The 23568-nt window shown below is 37.7% G+C and overlaps 1 long non-coding RNA gene and 1 pseudogene across 1 annotated transcript in view; one reads left to right on the forward strand and one right to left on the reverse strand.

Moving 5' to 3' along the window:
* LOC110257744 (uncharacterized) overlaps positions 1 to 23568 on the forward strand; it is a 296540-nt gene that overhangs the window by 178185 nt on the left and 94787 nt on the right. Inside the window, exon 7 of the long non-coding RNA XR_014835223.1 lies at positions 22312 to 22442. This is a non-coding gene — a long non-coding RNA (uncharacterized LOC110257744). The remainder of the gene's footprint in view (positions 1 to 22311; positions 22443 to 23568) is intronic.
* LOC100156010 (small ribosomal subunit protein uS12 pseudogene) lies at positions 7969 to 8438 on the reverse strand (annotated as a pseudogene).

The following is a 23568-nucleotide window of genomic DNA, read 5'->3' on the forward strand; positions in this document are numbered from 1 at the left end:
TTCCCATCGTGGCGCAGTGGTTAACGAATCCGACTAGGAACCATGAGGTTGCGGGTTTGGTCCCTGCCCTTGCTCAGTGGGTTAATGATCCGGCGTTGCCGTGAGCTGTGGTGTAGGTTGCAGACGCGGCTCGGATCCCGCGTTACTGTGGCTCTGGCGTAGGCCGGTGGCTACAGCTCCGATTCAACCCCTAGCCTGGGAACCGCCATATGCCGCGGGAGCAGCCCAAGAAATAGCAGCAGCAACAACAACAACAACAACAACAAAAATAAATAAATAAATAAATAAAATTTTTAAAATGAAAAATAAAAGATACAAACACCCCAGTGTTCATCGTAGCACTATTTACAATAGCCAAGACATAGAAACAACCTAAAAGTCCATCAGCAGAGGAATAGATAAAGAAGATGTGGTATAATAAAAGAAATAATACCATTTGTATCAACATGGATGGACCTAAATATTATCATACTAAATGAAGTTAGTGAAAGACAAACATATGATATTTATATAATGGAATCTAATAAAAAGATGCAAAAGAATTACAAAACAGAAACAGAATCAGAGATTTTGAAACCAAATTTAGGGTTACCAAAGGGGAACGTAGAGGCAGAGGAGAAGGGATAATTTAGGTGGTTGGGATTGACATATATATGGTATTATGTATAAAATAGATAGGTAACAAGGACCTACTATATAGCACAAGGTAAACTATCCAATATTGTATAATAACCTATATGGAAAAAGAATCTGAAAAGGAATGGATATATGTATATGTATAATTGATTTACTTTGTTGTACACCTGAAACTAACTCAACTTTGTAGGTCAGCTATACTCCTATAAAATTTATATTTAAAAAAAAACAGCATCCTTAGAGGAAGAAGCATTCTCTACCTACAGTGGAGAGGTAAGGAGTGAATATTTACTGAATGATATATCAAATTACCATCCAAAGTAGTAAAATATTCATTATAAATCATTGGTAATGCCGCTAAGTGCTCTGATAATACAGAGAAGAGAAAGATTTTAATGGTCCAGGGTAGTCTAGGAAGATTTGACAAATAAAACAACATTTTAGTTAGGTATTACAAATAGGTAAGATTTAATTAGACTCAGCGAGGAGAAGGGAGCATTCCAGGCAGGATAAACTGAATGAGCAGAGGCAGAGAGGGGGGATTGTCATGGTATAGTTCACAGTGTGTTTAAGATCAACTGAGTAGTTAGGGGGGACCAGAAAGTAGACTACGTAAGTTAGAATTTATCTTTTATCACCTCTTTAGCTATTGAAATATTTGGAGCAATTAGGTGATGTGACTCCTGACTTGACTTCTTTGTTCATTGTGCTGGTAAAACCTCCCTGCCTTGAAATATCCATCAGGATTACTTAGTTGCAAGAAAGAGAGACTAGCTCATAGCATAATAGAATAACAAGGAAAGTGAGTAAACCTGGACTGGGAAATGGAGGCTGTATGGAAAACATGGCCACTGTCCCATCCCATTCCATAACTCCTGCAAGAGCAGTATGTGTGCTGTTAAAAAACTGGATTCAAAACTCACACCATCACCACACTTCACACTGGGACATAGAGCCCTGAGTCTTAACATCAGCATCATGGTCTCTATGGCCCCTTCAACAAGGCTAGCACTGGTGCTGCTGCTTCAACTACTGTTTATCTGCAAAATATAATCTAAGTCATGCTTACTATTGTGCACCTGTTCTGGATTTAAACTTTGGGATGGGTGTACCTAATGGGTTCTGCATAGCTCACCTATCCATATCCTAGCTGCAGAGAATGCTGGGGAAAAAAATCATGTATTTAGTATTTTCAGTTTTTATACAGGGAGATAAGCCCTGATTCCCATTTGTAAGGCGGAAAAGTCTTCTAAAGGAATAACTGGATCAGAAACTGACACTCACAGCAGAGAGGTTTGCTGGAGCTTTACCTTGGAAAACTTCTTCACATTTGTCTTTAACCATTAGCATACCAACCTCATACATTCTACCTCTGAAATCCTAGAACAATTTGAATTGGAACCACTCAGACCTTTGGCTCTTGCAACTTTGACTTTTTGGAATGTGTGTGTTTGTCTCTCTAGCTAGCTTATAACCAATGTGGGAGCAGTGACCATGAATTATGTTTTTCCATATCCAAAGTGCTTATCCCTGGGAAGAGCCTCAGTGTGATTTTTATTAATTGACCGATAAAAGCAAGTGAGTGGTGAAAAAATACAGAGGGCAAACCAGTGATGACTTCCTAATGTTATAACGTCGTAGGCAAGCAGTAATAAAGATCTGAATTGTGTGTTGAAGTGGAAGGCAAGAGACAGATGCAAGACATTAAGACAATGGAGTGCTAACACCCACCAGAGAAGGCCCATGGTGTGCATGAGCCCCGCCCCCGGCTGTTCCAAATTCTAGCCTTCAGTGACATCTCAGCAGTAGCTTGGAATAGGCCATGGTGGGAATATTTACATCACATATTTCTACAAACACTACAAAGACTACAAATCCGGGCTTTTTTTTCTTTTCCCAGGAGCCAACATTGATCAGCATACCACTGAACAAAGGAAAAATAAAGATTCTCTGTACTTCTTTCATTTTTGAAATTAATATTCAGCAATTTAAACCCTTTTGTATATATGTTATCCATGTTTTTAGTATAACTCTTCCTAATGTAGATATCTAAATATGAATAATTTTATTTACCTGTAGGGGTGACAGTGTATGAGAGGGTGGATGATATGTTCATGTATTTTGTTAAGACGACTTTTTAGTTTCACTTTGGAGATACTTATAGCATATCTTAAAATGATAATCAAATAACAACTTAATAAAGTGTGCTTTAATCTTAGGAGATTAGTTAGGTAATAATGATATAGAAAAAAAAAAGATTAACAACCAGAAACAAGTTCCCAACTCAGTCCTCATGCACTGCCCTGCCACCCCACTTCACCAGACAGCTTCCGTCCTTAATGTGGGTATTCTCACCTCAAAAGGGAGAAACAATGAGGCATTTAATTCTGTGGGCAAAGGACGGCCATGGCACAGCACCCTCAAATGAACACTGGTGTAAGGCAATGGAAAACAACTTCCTTCAAGTAGAAAATAATGTATGCATGTCTGTTTGAACTACATGATTCTATTACAGTTTCATAACCTTCTTGTTCAAATGTTAATGAAATGCTTTTCAGCCTGCTTTAATATTTAGGATCTGCTCAATGAAAGCTTCACGGCTAAATGTCGCATCCGGCTGTGTTATTCTCCCAGGGTTGTGTGGACCCTGCTGCCATGTGTCCATCAAATGGAAGAATGCAGAGGGGTCTCCAAATGACTCCTTTGGCCAGTGTTAAATAGCAGAATGGCAATGTTTCCCTTTGTGAAACGAAGGACGTTTGCACTTAAAAGTCTTCAAAGAAGAAATATTGAGAGCAATTTCTGTAAAAACCTTAAAATTAAATGTGTGGTTTTTCTCTATTGTGCCGCATCTGGTTTCTGAGAATGAATCTTGTTGATGCCAGTTTCAAGGTTGCTATTCTTTGTGCTTTTAAACCAAGGTCAAACGAGAGGCAGCTCAGAGGCCTTGAGATTGTCATTGACAAGGAAAATAGAAGCTTTATAGCTGGAGCACTAATTAATCACTTCTAGAAAAATAGAAATAGGAAAATATATATACAAATAAAATTCTGCATGTCAACAGCTAATAGAAAATTTACTTTATCATCTTATGCATGTAATAATATGTGTATAAACATAATTTAAGCCATGTTAAAATGTATACTCTGTAGCTAGATAAGTTTAGGGGAGAAATATAGTCTATATTATAATAACTTTCCAACTACTATATAGTCAGGTCCGCCCTTCAAGAAGCCCAAAGTTTCAGAGTTAACTCTGTCAATTAAAATCTGAATCTTTATTGCAAATATGTTTTGCTAGATTCTAATATTTCATAAGTAACTTAAGACAAAGAATGTTATTGATAGCATGTTTATATTCATTTACAGAATATAACAATATCAGAAGAATTCGCATATGAAGCATTTCTCAAAATAAGTTTTTAAGTTCAAAATTTGCACATGAAAATTAATTTGTTTCAAAGTCATAGTTTACGCATTCTGATCAGCCTTCAATAAATCTTTAACAAGCACCTATTATATACCAAGTGTTGTGAAATGCCTTTACTATAGACAAAAAATATATTTTACATATTCTTCTGAAATATATAACAGTGAAGAGTTTATTTGGAGCTTATTCACTTTTTGTTAATTGCTAAGTTGAAAGTTTGATTGGCTTTTCTGTTACCTTAGATGTTTACCTTAAATGGAAATTTAGAAATTGTTTTCAGTAAGAAATTCTATTTTATTTTAATACAATTGAGTAGCATAATGTTCCTATAAGAAAGTAGACTCTTCTAACTTAAAAAGATAACATGAGTAGGGTAATATTTCATTTAGAATGTTAAGAAACCAAGTAGTATATATGATTCATTCCTCCATTACACAATTAAACATTTAATGCTTAAACATTGAAAACTGACTATGAACCAGGAATTGTACAAGGCTCGAAAGATATGGCAATGATCAAAAAGTCAACCATTTCTGTCTTCATGGCATTTTGGATCTAGTAAGGGACCTCATTCGCTTTTCTGACAGAATAACCTGCTGCTATGGAAAGATTTGGGAAGGCCACTCAATCCAGGATGGGGGTTCAGTCAGGGTTCCCCTCTAAACCCAAACTCAAAAGAGAGAAAAGGATTAACCAGGCCAAAGAAAACAGTGGCTTTCCAAGTATCATAAAGAGTAACTTCGGGAATGGGAAAAAAAACCTTAAAGGGATTCAAATCCATTTAGTTGTCTTGAATTTAGCATTTAGGAAAAAAAAAAACTGGTGAGAGATAAGACTCTGAAAGGTGAAATGGAGCAATTTCACTATAGCTCTGTGTGCCCTGTTAAGGACTAGGTCATCACCCTGATGGCCGACCAAGCCACTGAAGTCTTTCAGTTAGAAATTATGATAAGATCGTGTCTCAAATGATCACTCTGCCCATGAGGTTGAGAATGAGATGTAGGACAGCAAAACTGGAGGGAGGGAGATCAGACCCTCATGGTATCAAAGTGTGAGGGGATGCTGGCCCAAACTGAGATGGTGGTAGTGGGGCTAGAAAAATGGGAGTCTGATTGGAGCAGTGATTAGTCGGTGGAATCAGCAAGATTGGAAACTGGTGGTACATGAAAAGTGAGGGTGAGCTAGGTCTAGGTCAGAGTATTTCCACCTGAGCCCTACAAATATTTTGGAGCAGATCATTCTTTATTGTTGGGGACTGTCCTGTATATTGTAATATGTTTATTAGCATCCTTGATCTCTACTCACTAAATAACAAAAGCCCTCTTCCCCAGCCGTGACAATCAAAAATGTCTCCTGGAGTAGCAAAACCACCCCTGGTCGAGAACCACTTGTCTATTCAAATGGCAGTGTTTTCCAGCCTTGGCTCCATTTGAAAATCATCTGAGAAGCTTTTAAAACACACCAGTGCCCTGCCATTGTCCATTCCCCATTAGATAAGAATCTCAGAGGAAGACCTAGGCAAGGCTATTTTCTGAAATAAAATCTGATGTGTGGCTAAGCTTGAGAGCGAGCTGCTGATATAGATAGCATTTAAATTTAAATTTCAAAACCCAAGTAGATTAACATGCTTCTGCAAAAGTTCCTGTTATGGCTCAGTGGTTAACGAACCCCATAGTATCCATGAGGACATGGGTTCGATCCCTGGTCTTGCTCAGTGGATTAAGGATCTGGCGTTGCCATGAGCTGTGGTGTAGGTCAAAAATGCTACTCAGATCCCACATTGCTATGGCATGGAGCCGGCAACTATAGCTCCAACTAGACCTCTAGCCTGGGAACCTGCCACAGGAGGCGGCCCTAAAAAGACAAACAAATAAACAAAAAATGCTTCTGCAAACACCACAGCTTTTGTTAAATTTTAGATATTTTGAAGTAAATTTGGTTTTTGGTTTTTTGGTTTTTAAAAAATTTTTATTGGAGTGTAGTTGATTTACAATGTTGCATTAGTTTCAGATGTACAGCAGAGTAGATCAGTTATACATATTCATATATCCATTCTTTTTTCCCATATAGGTTATGATAAAACATTGAGTATACCTTCTTGTGCTATACAGTATCTCCTTTTAGTTATCTATTTTATATATAGTAGTATGAATGTGTTAATCCCATCCTCCTACTTTATCTGTCCTCCCACCCCATGGTTTCCCCTATGGTAACAAGTTTTATTTTGAAATCTGTCAGTTTTTTTCTGTTTTATAAATAAGTTCTTTTGTATAATTTTTATTAGTTTTCACATATGGGTGATATCATATGATATTTGTCTGTCTTTAACATTTGAAGTAAGTTTTTAAGTGTCCTCTTCATAGTGAACATAGTATAAATGTTCTCTTGTGATTCTAATCCATAATTAAAAATATTTGAAAACATTAATATGCAACTAAAGAAAATGCCCTTAGGCATCATTGCAGTAGGAGGAGGGTGCCTAAGTCATAGTGCTGATGGCCCAAGACTATGATTCCGTTGCTGATTTTTTTTTTTTTTTGTCTTTTTCTTTTTTAGGTCCGCACCTATGGCATATGGAGGTTCCCAGGCTAAGGGTCAAATCGGAGTTATAGCTACTGGCCTACCCTACAGCCACAGCAATGCCAGATCTGAGCCACCTCTGTGACCTATGCTACAGCTCACAGCAATGCTGGATCCTTAACCCACTGAGCAAGACCAGGGATTGAACCTGCATGCTCATTGATTCTAGTCAGATTTGTTTCCACTGAGCCATGACAGGAACTCCCCATTACTGATTTTGTCTCTGTTTTTATATACCTCAAGCAAGCTCAAGAAAGGACACTGGAGGGTCATTTACGGTTGCTACTGATGTTTCTGTATCTATTCATCTCTTTCCTTGCCCTCCCTCAGCAATCTTTATTCACTATACTCTGTGTTCTAATTTGTAGTTTTAATCAACTGTAGACTGAGAAGCGCTCTAAACCAGATTATTATAACTGAGCTAAATAATAACCAACATGGCTTTCAGGAAGAGGTTAAGAATGTCTTCAACAAAGTAATAATGTTGAATCCATGAGAAGCTTCCAAACTCTTTCTAAGAGCTTAGTATAAGACAGGTATTAAGTTCAATCAGATACCCACCCCCCTACATACACACATACAGAGGGAAAGAGAAAGAACTCATATCAGTATAGATGCAAACACATAAATAAGGCATTATCAAATCAATGTATTAAAAGAGTAATACATTTAAAAGTACATAGTTTACCCAAGAACAAAAATAATTCAACATTACAAAGTGTGAGAATGAAATACAATGTACCAAAAGAAAAAAGGAGGAAAGGCATATGATCATCTTTAATAGGTACTGAAAATGTGATAAAATTCAACAATTATTCTTGTTTTTAGAGGAGATTTAAGTTACCTATCTAAAAATACAAGACTTGCCTAAACCTATAATACAGTGAACACAGAAACATCAAAAAGGGTTGATTAAATTTGTCCCATAAAAATGGAAAACTTTTATATCACAAAAGAGAGCATAAGCAAATTTAAACAGTGAGCAAAAGACTAGGTGAAGGAGTTCCTATTGTGGCACAGTGGAAACGAACCCAACTAGGAACCATGAGGTTGTGGGTTTGATCCCTGGCCTTGCTCAGTGGGTTAAGGATCCGGCATTGCCATGAGCTGTGGTGCAGATCGCAGACGCAGCTCGAATCCTGCATTGCCATGGCTGTAGCATAGGCCTACGGCTACGACTACAATTCGACCCCTAGCCTGGGAACCTCCATATGCTGTGAGTGTGGCTCTAAAAAGAAAAAAAAAAAAGTCTAGGTGAAAGGTATTCAAATATTTTCAAAATGGGAAAGAATTTTAATCCATAATATTTTGGGGGGGGGGCATAAGAAAATGTATTACTATCCTGCTTTTACCTTCAAAACTTATGATCTTGGTCTCTCCTTCTTGCCTTTGTATAAGGCCAAAAGAGAGACATTGGCTACTTTGGCAACCTTAAAGCAGACTCCAGGAATGTCACCAACAGCATGACCTTTGCGACCAAATCCAGCAACCAGAACTTCATCATTTTCCTCAATGAAGTTCAAACAACCATCATTGGGTACAAAGGCTCTAATTCTTTTCCCAAAATTGATTAGCTGAACCCCGACACACTTCCTGATGGCAGAATTTGGCTGTTTGGCTTCAACCCCTACTTTTTCAAACACAATTCCCTTGGCATGAGAAGAACCTCCAAAAGGGTTGGCCTTTAGGGCTGTGCCCAAATGGGCTTTCTTGTACTGTTTACCCTGCCACTTCTGGTCCCATTGGTGGCTACGGAGCTTCCCAGCAGTATGAAGACCGCAACACTTGCCCATCCTGCCGGCACCACGGGCCTGAGCCCATCCATAATATTTTAAAAGTCCTAAAAACTGTAAGAAAATGACAAACATGTAACAAAAAAAATCAGCAAAGGACATAAACAGATGGCTTACCTTAAAAATCTAGGAGTTCCCTGATGACGTAGATTAAGGACCCAGTGTTGTCACTGCTGTGGCTATGGGTTCAATCCCTGGCCTGGTAATTTCCATATGCCACAGAAATGACCCCCCAAATCTAAATGGGTAGTAAGTATACCAAAAAAAGGCATAACCTCACAAGTAATTTTGACTAGTGTTATAGTATCACCTTCCCTAAAATATAGTAAATACGAATAACTTTAGAGTTTGCAAAGGTATTGGGGAAAAAGGAGCATTTTCTTACATGTTGACAGTGGGGTGATATTGTTACAGCCTTTTAAAATGCCAATTTGATAGCATTTATCAAGATTTAAAGTAAATTGAGCCTAGCAAATTCCATTCCTAATAATATTTCCTACAAAATAATCATATATGTTCCCAAAGAAATATAGATGTTTTGTGAATTGCTTTTAAAAGTGAAAATTTGGAATCTCCCCATTTAGGAACCTCAATAAAAATTATATAAGCACTGGTACATCTATGTTGTGGAATACTGGAAGACTAATTATTTAAGTGAGATAGATACATAGGTAAGAAGATGGAAATAGCTCCAAGATATACAGTTTAAAAAGCAAAAAAAAAAAAAAAGATTCTGTTTTATGCTTAGTTTCTTACCCTTCCCTGCCCTGCTTCCCTCAGTAGCTTATCAGTTTCCCCCGGAACAGTTCCTTAATAAATCACTTGCACATGAATCTTCATCTCAAGGTCTGTTTCTAGGCCAACCAACCAAAGATAGACTCCTCCAGGGGTATAGTGAAATAGAAGGGAAACATTTTCACTTATCTTAAGGGGCTATTGATGAACCAGCACAAGATCTCCCTGTAAAATAAAACATTCGCCTCTCTATATAGGAAAATGACCAAAAATGTCTGTAAAGATATATAGAAAATTACGGAAAAGGAATTAGGGTTGAGGGAAGACGAAGGAGGATTTTTGCTTTTTACTCTGCATGCTTCTATATCATCTGAATTTTTTTACAGTGAGCATGTGTTCAAATATTACAAGTGTCATTAAAAAGGATGGGGGCTTTGTCACTGCCATTTTGTCTGCATAAGTCTTCAGACTGGGTTTGGTTATACTGGGAATATGTAAAGCCTTTCCAAGTGTTATATGGGCACCAAGAACTTTAAGAAAATCAATTTCCAGATCCTAACTTACTTATGTACCCTTACTTAAATCTGATGATACTGACCTTTTCAGCCTGTCTTTGCAGAACTACAATTCTATCACTTTATTGCTCCCGCATTCTAAATATTACTATAGTACCTGTCGTCCAGAGTATTAAAATATCTTGGGTGCAAAAAAAGAATAATTGAAATATTAGCATTGCTCTTGGGAAAATAAATGAGTCTAATGACTAGGTAACAAATCCTTTAGCGTGACAGCTGGTTTCCAGTTTTTTGTTCTTAACAAAGTGGGAGTTCCTGAGTTGTCAGCTAATAGATTATTAAAATTTATTTTTGATGACATATGACTACCATGTATTTGGCATGTAATTCAGAGGAGTTAAAAGAATTAAGTGTTGGAGTTCCCGTCGTGGCGCAGTGGTTAACGAATCCGACTAGGAACCATGAGTTGGCGGGTTCGGTCCCTGCCCTTGCTCAGTGGGTTAACGATCCGGCGTTGCCGTGAGCTGTGGTGTAGATCGCAGACGCAGCTCGGATCCTGCGTTGCTGTGGCTCTGGCGTAGGCTGGCAGCTACAGCTCCAATTCGACCACTAGCCCAGGAACCTCCATATGCCGCGGGAGCGGCCCAAGAAATGGCAAAAAGACAAAAAAAAAAAAAAAAAAAAAGAATTAAGTGTTACACCTTTAACAAAATTCCTTCTCTTCCCATGTACTTATTTATATGCAGGTTTATCAGTATTTATATCTAGAAAAGCAAACAATAGAAATAGACTTGATGTTGAATTCTATCTCTTTATGGAATTAACATTCATCCAGAAATATAAATGAATTAAGAAAAAAACCTTAGCCATTTCATCAAGCAATGCACTTGTAGCAAATATTTACTTTTAGTATTTAACAATTATTTATCAAATCATGTACTATATTTCTAGTGTTTTGGTTAATTGTGTTTTAATAATAATTGAGAGATGATCAAATAAGAATTTTTTAAACCCAAAGATTAATGATCATGGGAATTTTAAAAAATTAACTTTGATTTATACATATATTTTTGCATTGGAGAAATATAGAATAAAATTATGTGATAGAGATGGAATTAAAATTCAAGGGAAAAAGGAAATAGTGAAAGTTCCTACTGTTACAAAAGAAGAGATTATGCTTTTATTTTTTAAATGATAATGCTTGGTATCAAATAACTATGATACTCTAATAGTATGATAGTCTCCAGGATCTATTTGTTTCTGAGAATGATGTAATAGCCTTATTTCTAAATGTGTACCTAGTGGTAGCTAGCACATTTTTATTAAAGTGAGCATTATTTTGTATTCAGAGCAGTGTTCCAGAAGGTGGGGCTTGTAGAGTTCCGAACTCTGCAGAAATAAAGTTTGACTATGTGACATTTTGGAGAAGGAGAATTCCATCAAGTTATTTTAGTCAGTGCCAAGAAGGAACAGTCTCTTCTAGAATGTGAGCTCTTCAGAAGACAGGTTTAGGTACCAAGCTGACCCTGCTAAGCCATGTTTGAAGTAGCAGTTTGTAGCAGTAAAGGGGCATGAAATAGCTGAAGAGGTTAGGAGGAAATGTCTTCAGAGAACATTCTGCTCTTGAAATCAGTAAAAGCATCTACTTTCTCTGACCAGTAATTCATGACCTTTAGAATCTGCTTCTTGAAACTTGGCCGATCTTTCATTGAGTGCTTTGAACCCACTCTTCATTTTGTTAACTTCTGAAAAGATTGTTACTGATATTTGGTAGAATGATGAAATTAGGATTCTTTTAGTGCTTTTATGTTGAAATAATTGTATTTAAAAACTCAGATAGGCATTCCCTTAGGAATCTAAAAATTGTCACCCTAGTTCACTTGGTACCTGGACAACCAGCAGAGGAACTTATTTCTGATAGCTGTTTCTAAAAATGTTCGGAGATCAAATGTAAAAGCTTAGGTCCACCAAGGGGTAGGAGGGTGGGAGTGGGAGGGACTGGGAGTTTGGGGTTAGTAGGTGCAAACTATTGCACTTAGAATGGATAAGCAATGAGGTCCTACTGTATAGCACAGAGAACATCCAGGCTCTTAGGATAGACCATGATGGAAGATAATATAAGAAAAGGAATGTATATGTATGTATAACTGGGTCACTTTTCTGTACACCAGAAATTGGCACAGCATTGTAAATCAAGTATACTTTAATTTTAAAAAAAGCCTAGGTTGGAGTTCCCGTCATGCGCAGCAGAAATGAATCCTCTAGGAACTATGAGGTTGGGGGTTCGATCCCTGGCCATGCTCAGCAGGTCAAGGATCCAGCGTTGCCCTGAGCTGTGGTGTAGGTCACAGACATGGCTTGGATCTGGCGTTGCTATGGCTGTGGCGTAGGCCAGCAGCAACAGCTCTGATTAGACCCCTAGCCTGGGAACCTCCAATGTCGTGGGTGTGGCCCTAAAAAGACAAAAAAGACCAAAATAACAATAATAATAATAATAAAATTAAGTAAAATAAAATAAAAAATAAAAAAAGCCTAGGTTGACACAATAGCCTCAATCCCCTCCATAATGACTAATAGTTATTGAGCACTTAATATGTATCAGGCACTGCGCTAAGCACTTCACACAGAATATGATGTCATCCTGATGCCAACCCATGTGAAAGGTACTTTTCTATTTCTTTCTCACAGATAAAGTACTTAAGTAATTTGCTCCAAGTTACTCAGCATTAATACCCAGCATGTCAACTTGTATTTAAATGACAAATCTGGGATTTGCACATGCTTGCCATGCTGTTGATGGCTGAACCAGGTCATTTCCATTTCCACTGCAATTTATTATCCACTGGCAGCTCTCAGGATAATTCATTTTATAAATATATTCTCTAGGAGCCATGGTGTAGATTGATACTTACAAATAATTATTGTAGTTAATGTTTGACTGTTGCAAATAGTAACCTGAGCTTCCTGTTTTGTGATTTTAATTTTCAAGCATGTACAAATCAGTAGTCTTTTTCTCTTCCTGTCCTCATTTTTCCACGGTGAGATTGCAGGGAGAGGAGGACATGGTCCTATTAATAAAAATGAAAGAATTGATCAGAGACACCTTCACAATTCAAGTTTAACATTTTGTTTATTATTTTAATTATTTTTATTTTTTCCATTATAGTTGGTTTAGTGTTCTGTCAATTTCTACTGTACAGCAATTTCACATTATTTAAAAATTTGCTTGGAAAAGGCAAATGACAACTACTCCAAAATTCTACCCTCAGGTCAGGAAATTAGTACACGTCACCCATGCAGTTTAAAAAATTGTCATGGAGTTCCCCCTGTGGCTCAGCAATAATGAACACAACTAGTATCCATGAGAATGCAGATTCGATCTCTGGCCTCACTCAGTGGGTTAAGGATCCAGCGTTGCCGTGAGCTCTGGTGTAGGTCGCAGACATTACTCAGATCCTGCATTGCTGTGGCTGTGGTATAGGCAGGCAGCTATAGGTCCAATTTGATCCCTAGCCTAGGGACCACGGGTACAGCCATAAAAAGCAATAAGCAAATAAATAAAATAAAAAAAATAAAAAATTGCTGCGAAAGAAAAAAGCCAAGAATTAATTGTGATAAAGCTGATGAGGTTTACCACAAATTGGTGTTAACAACAGTATGGCAAAAATGCAGGGTCCGTTCAAAATTGATTCTATATTTTGAAGAATTCCTGTTACAACATAAGCTTTGGAAGGACCAAGGTGCATCTGTTTCATACGTGATATTTTCCTAGCTTTTAGGACAGGGTCTTGTACATAGTAGATCCTCAGTATGTATTTGACAAGTTAACTCATCCCTCTTATGTATTACTATACTAAAAAATGACAATCATATTGGTTGCCAGAATATGGTGTTATTTCATTATTTCTCATTACTGAATATTATTATACAGAATAGTGATAGCCTCTAAACAATGATACCATCATGCTTACCACTTCCTGCTTGTCTGAGATCGCAAGATGGCTCTGGCATTGCCAAAAGAAAAATTAAACAGAGCTTGTCTCTACCATCCCCCACCCCCTCCTCCACAATATCTTACTACTCAGAGCACAGCCCCCAGGCTGGTCCCAGGCTGTGAATTGTTTGTTGCCTGTTCACAAGATTAGGTACAAAACTGAAGAACAAGCAAATAAAAGCCTTTATACCAGTTTTACGTTGCTGAAACATCTAAGAATTTTTTACGATTTACAAAAATATCAGACTTTGGTGAATCCACAATTTAAAACAAAAACACTCTTTTCCTGGTTCTTGTGTACCAGCAGAGCCAATGTGAAATACAGGCTGGATGGAAGCAATCTCTGTTTTTGTGACTTAAATAGAAAGAAGGCGGTCCATCCCGCTGTATAAACCACACTCCATTCCAGACCATTATTTTAACATAACTCAGCTTTGAGTACCAAAGTCTTTTGATGTTTGAGAAACCCCTTACTAAGGGCAAATATCTCTAGTGGATAGTTTGTTTACATCTATGCTTAACACTTTCACCAGCACCTTCTACCTTGGCATAATAAAGGGGGAAAAGGACAAGTCGGCTGATACTGAAGGTGCCTAGGAACAGCCTTGAGTAACAGTCATAGTAGTGATAGTGATTTCTTTAGTCCTCAAAATATGGCAACTACGAAATTAAAAGCTGCTGCTGTTGTACAGTCCCCATATGTTGCAATGGCCCATGATTTCTGTCTGAGTAGTAGTTGAATAACTATAATTTTAATTTTTCCTAAGGTAAAAGATTATTTGTAGATGAAATTCAACCAGTAATTTGTTCTAATATGTAACTTTGTTTAAATGATACTGTTGACTTCGAAATATCTTTAAATAACTCCACTTTATCAGTTAGATATTACCACCCAAATGCAACATAGCAAAACATCCTGAAACTCAGTGGCATTAAACAAACATGATTTCTCCTTGCTCACACCTTTGCACTTTGGCTGAGGGCTAGCTGATAGGGTTTGGCCTCAGGTGGGCTTGGTGCTATACCACACATTGGGTTCGGGTGAGCTCCATATGGCCTTCATCTCCTCCTTCTCGTAGTCCAAAAGCACAGAAGGGTGGGTAGAAACACAGATGCCTCTTAAGGCACTGTCACTTCCCCTCACATTTCATAGGCCAAGACAAATTACATGGCCAAGGCTGGAAAGAATGCTCTGTGTCTAATGGGAGTAACTGAAAAATCACATGGATAAGGGAATGGATATGAGTAATGATGACAAATTGAAAAACAACATATCTGGAGTTCCCATCATGGCTCAGTGATTAACGAATCCGAATAGTATCCATAGGGATGCGGGTTTGATCCCTGGCCTTGCTCAGTGGGTTAAGGATCCAGCGTTGCTGTGAGCTGTGGTATAGGTCACACACACAGCTCGGATCCCACATTGCTGGGGCTGTGGTGCAGGCCAGCGGCTACAGCTCCAATTTGACCCCTAGCCTGGGAACCTCCATATGCCAGGGGTGCAGCCCTAAAAAGAGCAATGCAAGCAAGCAAGCAAGCAAGCAAGCAAGCAAGCAAGAAAGAAAGAAAGAAAGAAAGAAAGAAAGAAAGAAAAAGAAAGAACAGACAACATATCCAATAAGAGTCTTACCAGGATTTTTTTTTTCATGAAGCCGAGGACTGTGTCTCATATATTTTCCACTGTGATTTTTGCTGTGTAAAAAGCCTCCCCTAAACTTGGGGGGTTAAAACAACAGTCACTTATTAGCTTCTGATTACATGATTTGATTTAAAAATTTGGGCTAGGTTCAGTTGGGCAGTTTTTCTGCTGGTCTCCTCTGAGCTCACTCAAACAGTTATAGTCAGATGGCAGGTTTGCTATGGGCCAGTTGGTCTGGGATGGTCTCACTCACATGCCTGGCAGTTGGTGCTAGTGGTCAGTTTGTGCTGGACTATTGGCTGGAGTGTCAAGGGTAACAGCTCTATATATCTCCAGCAGTCTAGTGTGGGTTTATTGGTTTATTCACATGTTGGAAGTTCAAGTTTTCTAGGACCAGCAAGAGAGAGCAAGCTCTATTGCATAGAAGTTTGTTTTTTTGTTTTTGCTGTTTTGTTTTGTTTTCTTCCTTTTTCAGCCCTGGAAGTGTCCAGGCTAGGGATCCATCTGAGCTGCAGCTGCAACCTACACCACTGTGCTGGGCCAGGGACCAAACCCACACCTCTATAGCAACCTGAGCCACTGCAGTCAGATCCTTAACCTGCTGTGCCACAGGGGAAATTCCTACACAGATGTTTTTAAAGCTTCTGCCTGTGTCACATCTTCTATCATAGCATTGGCTGAAGGAAGTCATATAGCTATGTCCACATTCAGAATACACAAAGGCACAGATAGAGACTGTGAACAAATTGTGATCTGTTACTCCAATAGTCTTCCAGACCTGGCACTGTTCCTGATACCTCACAGGCACTCAGTAATATCAGTGGAATAAGTGAATACTGATTGTTTGCCTATTATATTTTTGATTATCAGTTATAGACATTTAAAATCTTCCAGATTACTATTGAAACATTACTAATATATTGATCTCTACCAAAGTCAAGCTTCTAGTGATATGCTTTTCACTATTGGAGGCATGCTTTTCAGATTTCCAGATGCCATGATGTTTGAAACTAATACAGTGACTTATATAATACAAATCCAAAATATTGGGTTGGAACAAATGATATTTTTAAAAAGAGAATTAGTAAATCCTGCACTTAGGTATCAAAAATTTATTTGTAAAGTTTAGAATGTCCAAAAAAAAAAGGAGTTCCTTGGTGGCTCAGTGTGCTAAGGATCTAGCATTGTCACTGCTGTGGTACAGGTTCAATCCCTGGCCCAGGAACGTCTATATGCCTAAGTCACAGCCAAAAAAAAAAAAAAAAAACAAATTAAATTTAAACTGGAAGACCACATTTGGCTTCAGGGCATTTGAAAAAGATGTTTGGTTTTAGATAATCCTGAGTTCGGTTGACGTTCATAATAGAATATGTACAGGGGTTCCTGTTTTGGCTCAGCGGTAACAAACCCAACTAGTATCCATGAGGATGCGGGTTCAATCCCTGACCCCACTCACTGGGTAAAGGATCCAGCATTGCTGTGAGTTGTGGCGTAGGCCACAGACTCAGGTCTGATGTTGCTGTGGTTGTGGTATAGGCCAACAACTACAGCTCCAATTAAACCCCTAACCTGTGAACTTCCATATACCACAGATGTGGCCCTTAAAAGAAAAAAAAAATATGTCCAGTAAAAAACATAAGAAGGCAATTTTTAGCCTACATAGATAGATATATAGTATTATAATCATGAAGCCTAATAGTACTGGTAAGAATATCGCCCAAACCTCTCATGCATTGTTAGATGCTCCATCTAAAAAACTTTCACCTATTAGAATGTATCTCAAGAAAAGCAGCTAAGATGGTGAATGATGTGGAAATCATTCTACACGAAGAAAAGTTGAGAGACATACAGGTATTGGAGAAACATAATATTGATCTTCAAAGTCTGAAGATTATCTAATGTGGAAGAAAAAAGCAGTTAACCTGTGATGTTCCAGCTGTTTCTTAGAACCAGTAGCTAGAAACTTATAGGAAGGCAGATATTTGCTCAACACAAGGCCTAACAATTAAATACAAATAAAATGGAACACCTAGTAAAGAATGAGCTTCCCTAACTGAAAGTATTCAGGCAGACACTGTTTGGTCATCTCTCAGAGATGTTGCCAAAATTTTTTTTTTTAATTTGGAAATAAGGTTGATCTAATGTCATTTAAGTTCCCTACCAGATTCAAGGTTGCATCTGGTGCTTTGTATGTATAGATGAAAGAAAAGGTTTGGGAAAGGAGGGATGTTGGAAATATTAGAAAAGACCCAGTAGTTTTGATGGTATATGAATTAGAGTAATAATGTTTCAGAGTATCAGGCTGAAGAGAAAAGAGTCAAGGCTATTTTTTAATGGAAACTGATAAATATGGAAACTGATAAATATTGCGAAAATGCTAGTCAAAAATTAATTTCAAATAAGGAAAGCAAAAATAAATTATTTTATTTATTTATCTGAAAATTTCTCAAGAGTTCCCATTGTGGCTCAGTGGGTTAAGGATCCAGCACTGCCTCAATCCTCACCCTAGGTCACAGATGCAGTTCGAATCCGGTGTTGCCATGGCTGTGGTGTAGGCCCTAGCTGCAGCTCCAATTTGACCCTGATTTGACTCGTAGATTCCATATGCCACAGGCGCAGCCCTAAAAAGAAAAAAAAAATAGAAAATTTCCATTTTAATTATTTTCTGTATAAATTCTATTGTTAACTACGCATGAGTTTGCCCTATCCTTCCCAGAAAACATTAGGGTTTCTTTTCTTTGTTTCCCCTTCTCTCAATGTAGTGATTTTTAATCCTTTTATTACAGTTATATGCATACATTTATTTTTAAATTGTAAAACCATTTTTATACTTCCACTGATTAATTCTGTCTCTGTGGCTGTGGTTTGTAAAATCCTGCTTTTCTGTATCTTGAAGTAGAAACAAAACTGCTCTCTGTGATGTTAAGCACAAAGAATAAAACAAGTAAGTTCTGTTCACTGTCAAGATTTATCTGTTTCAAATTTTTCTAAAGCACAAAGCATTATTAATGAAGCACTTAACATTAAACTCCCAACAGCCTGCTGTAAAACGACAACAGTAATCCACCAGATAAAGAGAAACATGGGAAATAGTTTTCAACAGGAGCATGGGAGGGATTTATGTATTTTTAAGAGAATTTTTTAGGTTTCAGTTTCCGTTATTGTATCAGAGACATGAAGAAGGGGGAACTTTTAAGTTGTTTCAAAAAGTTTGGAAAATGATTGAGTAGGTATAGAAATGAGTAAGAGTTAGTGTGACTGGGTGAGAGCAAATTTTCTTATTAAATTTGCAAGCTGAACCTCAGAAATCCAAAGGAAGTTCAGCAGTAAAAACCAGCAATATCATCTTGCCCATTACTGGTCCAACTGCAAGAAGGGGACCATGCCAGGAAAGAAGGCTGTCAGTGAACTCAGATTAGGAACCCACTTTGTTAGCAGAAGAGTTGGAGGGATCTATCCAGACTCTCCCTAATAGGAACTGAGTTAATGCCAAAACCTGTAAAGTAGAAGGGGAGGCTGCATTTTGAAATGATAATCATGCCTTTTCAGTTCAAAAGAATGTGTATGAGAAGCTATGAGGGGTGTCTTTGTGAACAAGAAGCAACAGAATAAAGAACAGGAATCCTTTGGTATATATGATGTTAGAAGCACATCAAAGTCTTCAAAGATCACATTGCACATTTATCATTTTGCATTTCATAGGTCTTCATTCACATAGATGATATAGCTTATATGGAATCTTAATGTTTTTGGAAGTGGACTGGACTATGCCCAACCAAATCTTGAGCCTTATCCCTCTCATGACCAAAGACAGGTATGTGAGATGGCTGACTGTGGTTTAAAATAGTATTTTTTTGGAGTTCCTGCTGTGTCACAGCACGTTAAGGATCCAGCCTTGTCTCTGCGATGGCACAGGTTCAATCTGTGACCTGGCACAGTAGGTTAAGGATCCAGCATTGCTGCAGCTGTGGCATAGGTCGCAGCTGGGGCTCAGATTCAATCCCTGTCCAGGAACTTCCATATGCCGCAGGTATGGCCAAAAAATAAATTAATTAATATAATTAAATAGTATTTTTTCCATGAAACCTTATCTCTCTCTCCATTTAAAAGACTCATTGACCCCAATACAAATCATAATGTTAACACAAGTCAACAGATACAGAGCTTGTAGAAATATTACCCATTTCAATAAAGATTAGCCTCATATGAAGGATTTTTTGCCACAAAAATAAGTTTTTTGCTAAAGAATCAGATTACTTTATGAAACTGCCAGAATTTTAAGTTGAAGGATTAACATGATTATCACACTGGGCACCTTCCATTTGTCCAGGGTACCCACTCTTCCCCTGCTGTGACCCAGGAGGGTCTCAGATGAACTGCATCAGTGGGCTTTGCTTCCCTTTAGTTTCAGGTTGTTTGGTCACTAGAGGGTACTGGAAGGAAGGAGGTGAAGAAGTGAGAGAATTCAGTCCCCTGGCTCCCTCTCTGCCCAGTCACCTAATCTTGGCTACTTTTCTCCAGCAAAGACCAGAGCTCCCATTACCCTTCTGCCCTCTCCACACTGCCTTCTTTGACTCCAAGTCCCAATAACAGTTCCCTTCCCTCACACCTTAAGACTTAAGGGTGGTAACAGCATTCATTACTTACTAGCCCTGGAATATTTCACACCTTTTGTAGCTTTCCTATTTTCTGTCTAATCATTTGTAAATGTATTTATTAAACTATTTCCAAATGACCCAGGATTGGTGATGCCGGTCCACACTAAATGATTTAAATACCTAGCGAATTTACTAATATATGGGGAACAGAGACCATTCATAAGAAAGTGAAACTTTTATACTTGGGTTTTCTTACTGAGTGATTTCTATAAGAAATAATAGGAGTTCCCTTCATGGCTCAGTGGTAACAAACCTGGCTAATATCACTGAGGATGTGAATTCGATCCCTAGCCTTGTTCAGTCGGTCAAGGCTCTGGTGTTGCAGTGAGCTGTGATGTAGATTGCAGATTTGACCCCTAACCTGGGAACTTCCACGTGCCATGGGTGTGGCCCTAGGGGAAAAAAAAAATTGAAAGAAATCATAGCTAATGTTTACTGAGAGCTTACTCTATGCCAGAAACTGCTCTGAAGAATATACGTGTTAAGTCGCATAACCTCACAATTAAACCTGTGAAGGTGATATGACCATTATCCATATTTGTACCAGAAGATTAAATGACTTTCTCATGTGACATTATGATTTATAATAAGAAATATGAAATATATATATTTCATCTCTGTCCCTGTTTCTGGCACAGAGCTCCTAAAACCTTTGGAATTTCCTAAGTGACAAGAGCAGAGATAAAGGTGTGTTGATATTCTTAACAAATCTGTTTTGACCACACCTGAGTTTATGTTAATGAGGTAACTTAAAAAGCACCTGTGAATGAGGGCTGGTTGCCAAGGGAACCAACCTTGTGGTGGGAGGGTTTTAATTTTCAATCCCATCCCCTTGACCGCTGAAGAGAGGAGGACTGGAGGTTGAGTTCAGTAACCAATGGCCAATTATTAAACTAACCATATCTATGTAATAAAGCATCCATAAAAACCCAAAAGGATCAGGTTCAGAGAGCTTACTGGTTGAGGACAGTGGCGTGCTCACAGAGCACAGAAGCTCTGCACCCTTTTCCCATACCTTGCCCTATGTATCTTCCATCTGGCTATACCTGAGTTACATTCTTTTACAAGAAACAAATAATCTAGTAAGTAAATTTTTTTTTCTGAATTCTATGAGCTGTACTAGCAAATTAATTAACACCAAGGAAGGGATTGTTGGAACTTCTGCAGCTGGCAGGTCAGAAACACAAGTGACAACTTGGACTTGTGATTGGCATTTGAAGTGGGAATGAGGGTGCAGTCTTGTAGGACTGAACCCTTAACCTGTAGAATCTGATGCTGATACCCAGCCAGTATCAGAGAATTGCTTGATGTGGGGAAAAAAACAACATGTCAGAATTGGCACCAGAATTGTACTCAGTATCTCTCACAACTAATGATAAGTAGCAAGGTTGGAAGAAAGAAGTCTGACTCCTGAGTCCATCCTGGTAACACAGAACAATACTGCCTTTATATATACTTTAGAATGCTTAAAAATGTAATTCCTGGGGAAAGTCGTGATTCAAAGGGAAAATTACATTGATTGAAACTTTAAGAATATATAAAGTTGCTAAGTATTAAAAGTAAACAAATTGGCTTTAATTTTAGCAGAAAACATTTGAAAGATAAAATGTTATCCATGTGAAAGCCCTACAAGAAATGGTACTTTAGGAAAGGTAAATTGGGAAGGAAATTTGCGTTTATCAAGCACCTACTCTCCTACCAAAAGTTTATATGTAAACATAATACTTATGTACATATTTTGTTTATATAATCCTTATAATGAAACTGTATGGCAGTTCTGCTGTTCTTATCGAATAGAGGAGGAGACAGGCTCAGACTGAGATCATACCAGCACAACTCATTGACATCCTTGGTTAAGATGTGTTGTCCATTTCAGTCTTGGGTGTTGGTAGCCTCACCCCCAACACAGGACAACCTGGAAATAAGAGGTATATCACAAGGCCTGTATGGAATTCAGGATTCTGAAGCCATCATAAGACAGAATGAGATCATGATAATGACAAAAACCATACCATCTTTTGCCAGTATTTCCAGTTGGTTCTATAGAATATGGCTTTGCTCTCAGTTACTCTGAGATGGCCCTTCTGTCTAAGACAGAAATCAAGTTGATCTCCTTTATTTTCATTTTAATTTTTGATTTAACTTTGCTAACACAGCTATTGTCTTCATTCAGCAATTTTCAACATTTCTTACAAAGTCCAGTTTTAAAGTGATAACTATCTGTTCTTGCCTTCAGTACATTTAGACAACTGATAATTGAAAAACCCAGACTAAGGAACAATAGTGATGTGTTACATTTAGTGATGCATTACATTTCTTTTTTTTCTTTTAGTAGATGAACGCCCACCCACATTCCTTGTTGGTATAGATCCTGGATCTCAGGCTTCAGACTATGGCGCAAGAGGAATAAAATGTCTTCCTGTCTTCTTTCTGGGTTGTTCTGCCTAATGAACCAAAGCATGGGTAAGGATTTGATTTTCTTTATCCAGTTTCATAAGCCACAGCATTATGAGAAATTTCTTCCAGATTTTGGGAATAGCATATCTGTTTACCTTTATTCTTAGCTCCTTTTTTAGCTATAATGTGTGAACATTCATCAGAATATTTTTTGAGGGAACATTAGGAGGATCTACAGTCAGAGATACCATTTTAAACTCCCCCTTTACTTTACTTTTTCTCTTTTAAATTATAAGCCTCAATAAAGAAGGCTAGGGAACATTGGCAAAGTTGTCACCATGCAAAACATCATGTCATGTTATTATTTCTAAAATTGTGTCATTTTTTGTTTCCTTTCTCCTATTATATGGGACAGTCTGCCTATTTCTAGAGACATCTAGGTCATCTAGAGCTATCTTATGTGGCCAATGTAGTCATAATTAACAAATTATAGAATTGAAAATTTTTCATTTTTATTTATATTTCTTTAGTTCCTCTAACTCTGTTCTTAACAATAAGTTAGTATTTAATGGCCTTGTAGTATAGAAACTCAGTTCTATGACTAGCTACATAATTTGTAGGGTCCATTGCAAAATGACACTATAAGAACCCTTGTTTAGAAATTTTAACAATTTCAAGATGGCAACAGTAAAGCATTAAACCAAGCCCTTCTAAACACAGGGCGCTGTACAGCTGTATGGGCCTCATTTTCCTAAATTATGTTCAATGCACTAAAATATTTTAATGTATCCTTTCTCATTATTAAGCAAGAACTTATGTGACAAAAGGCCAAAAGGAAGCTTTTTGCCATATGAAAGGCATTAATTTGTTCATTCAATTCCTTTAGAAAAAAAAAAAAAAAACAGAAAAAAAAATCCTAAAACTTTTTATCTGGTATTTAATGTTAGGAACAATGTCTCTTCCCAAAACAAATGCATCTTTCATTATTCATTCCTTCACTTAAAATACTTACAGGGTAGCTACTCTCTGAAAGCACTGTTCTAGGTGCAGGTTCCCTGTGGTGCAGGTTCCCTCCCTGGCCTGGGAACTTCCATATGCCGAAGGCATGGCCAAAAATAAATAAATAAATAAATTTTAAAAGTCTCTTCTTTTTAAAAAACCCACTTAAGTCTCTCAATACATTATATCCTTA

This window comes from Sus scrofa, chromosome X, assembly GCF_054392235.1.
Source record: "Sus scrofa isolate SSC_HxYL_T2T_F1_AM1 chromosome X, Sscrofa_HxYL_maternal_Yorkshire_Landrace_v2.0, whole genome shotgun sequence".
Taxonomy (NCBI): domain Eukaryota; kingdom Metazoa; phylum Chordata; class Mammalia; order Artiodactyla; family Suidae; genus Sus; species Sus scrofa.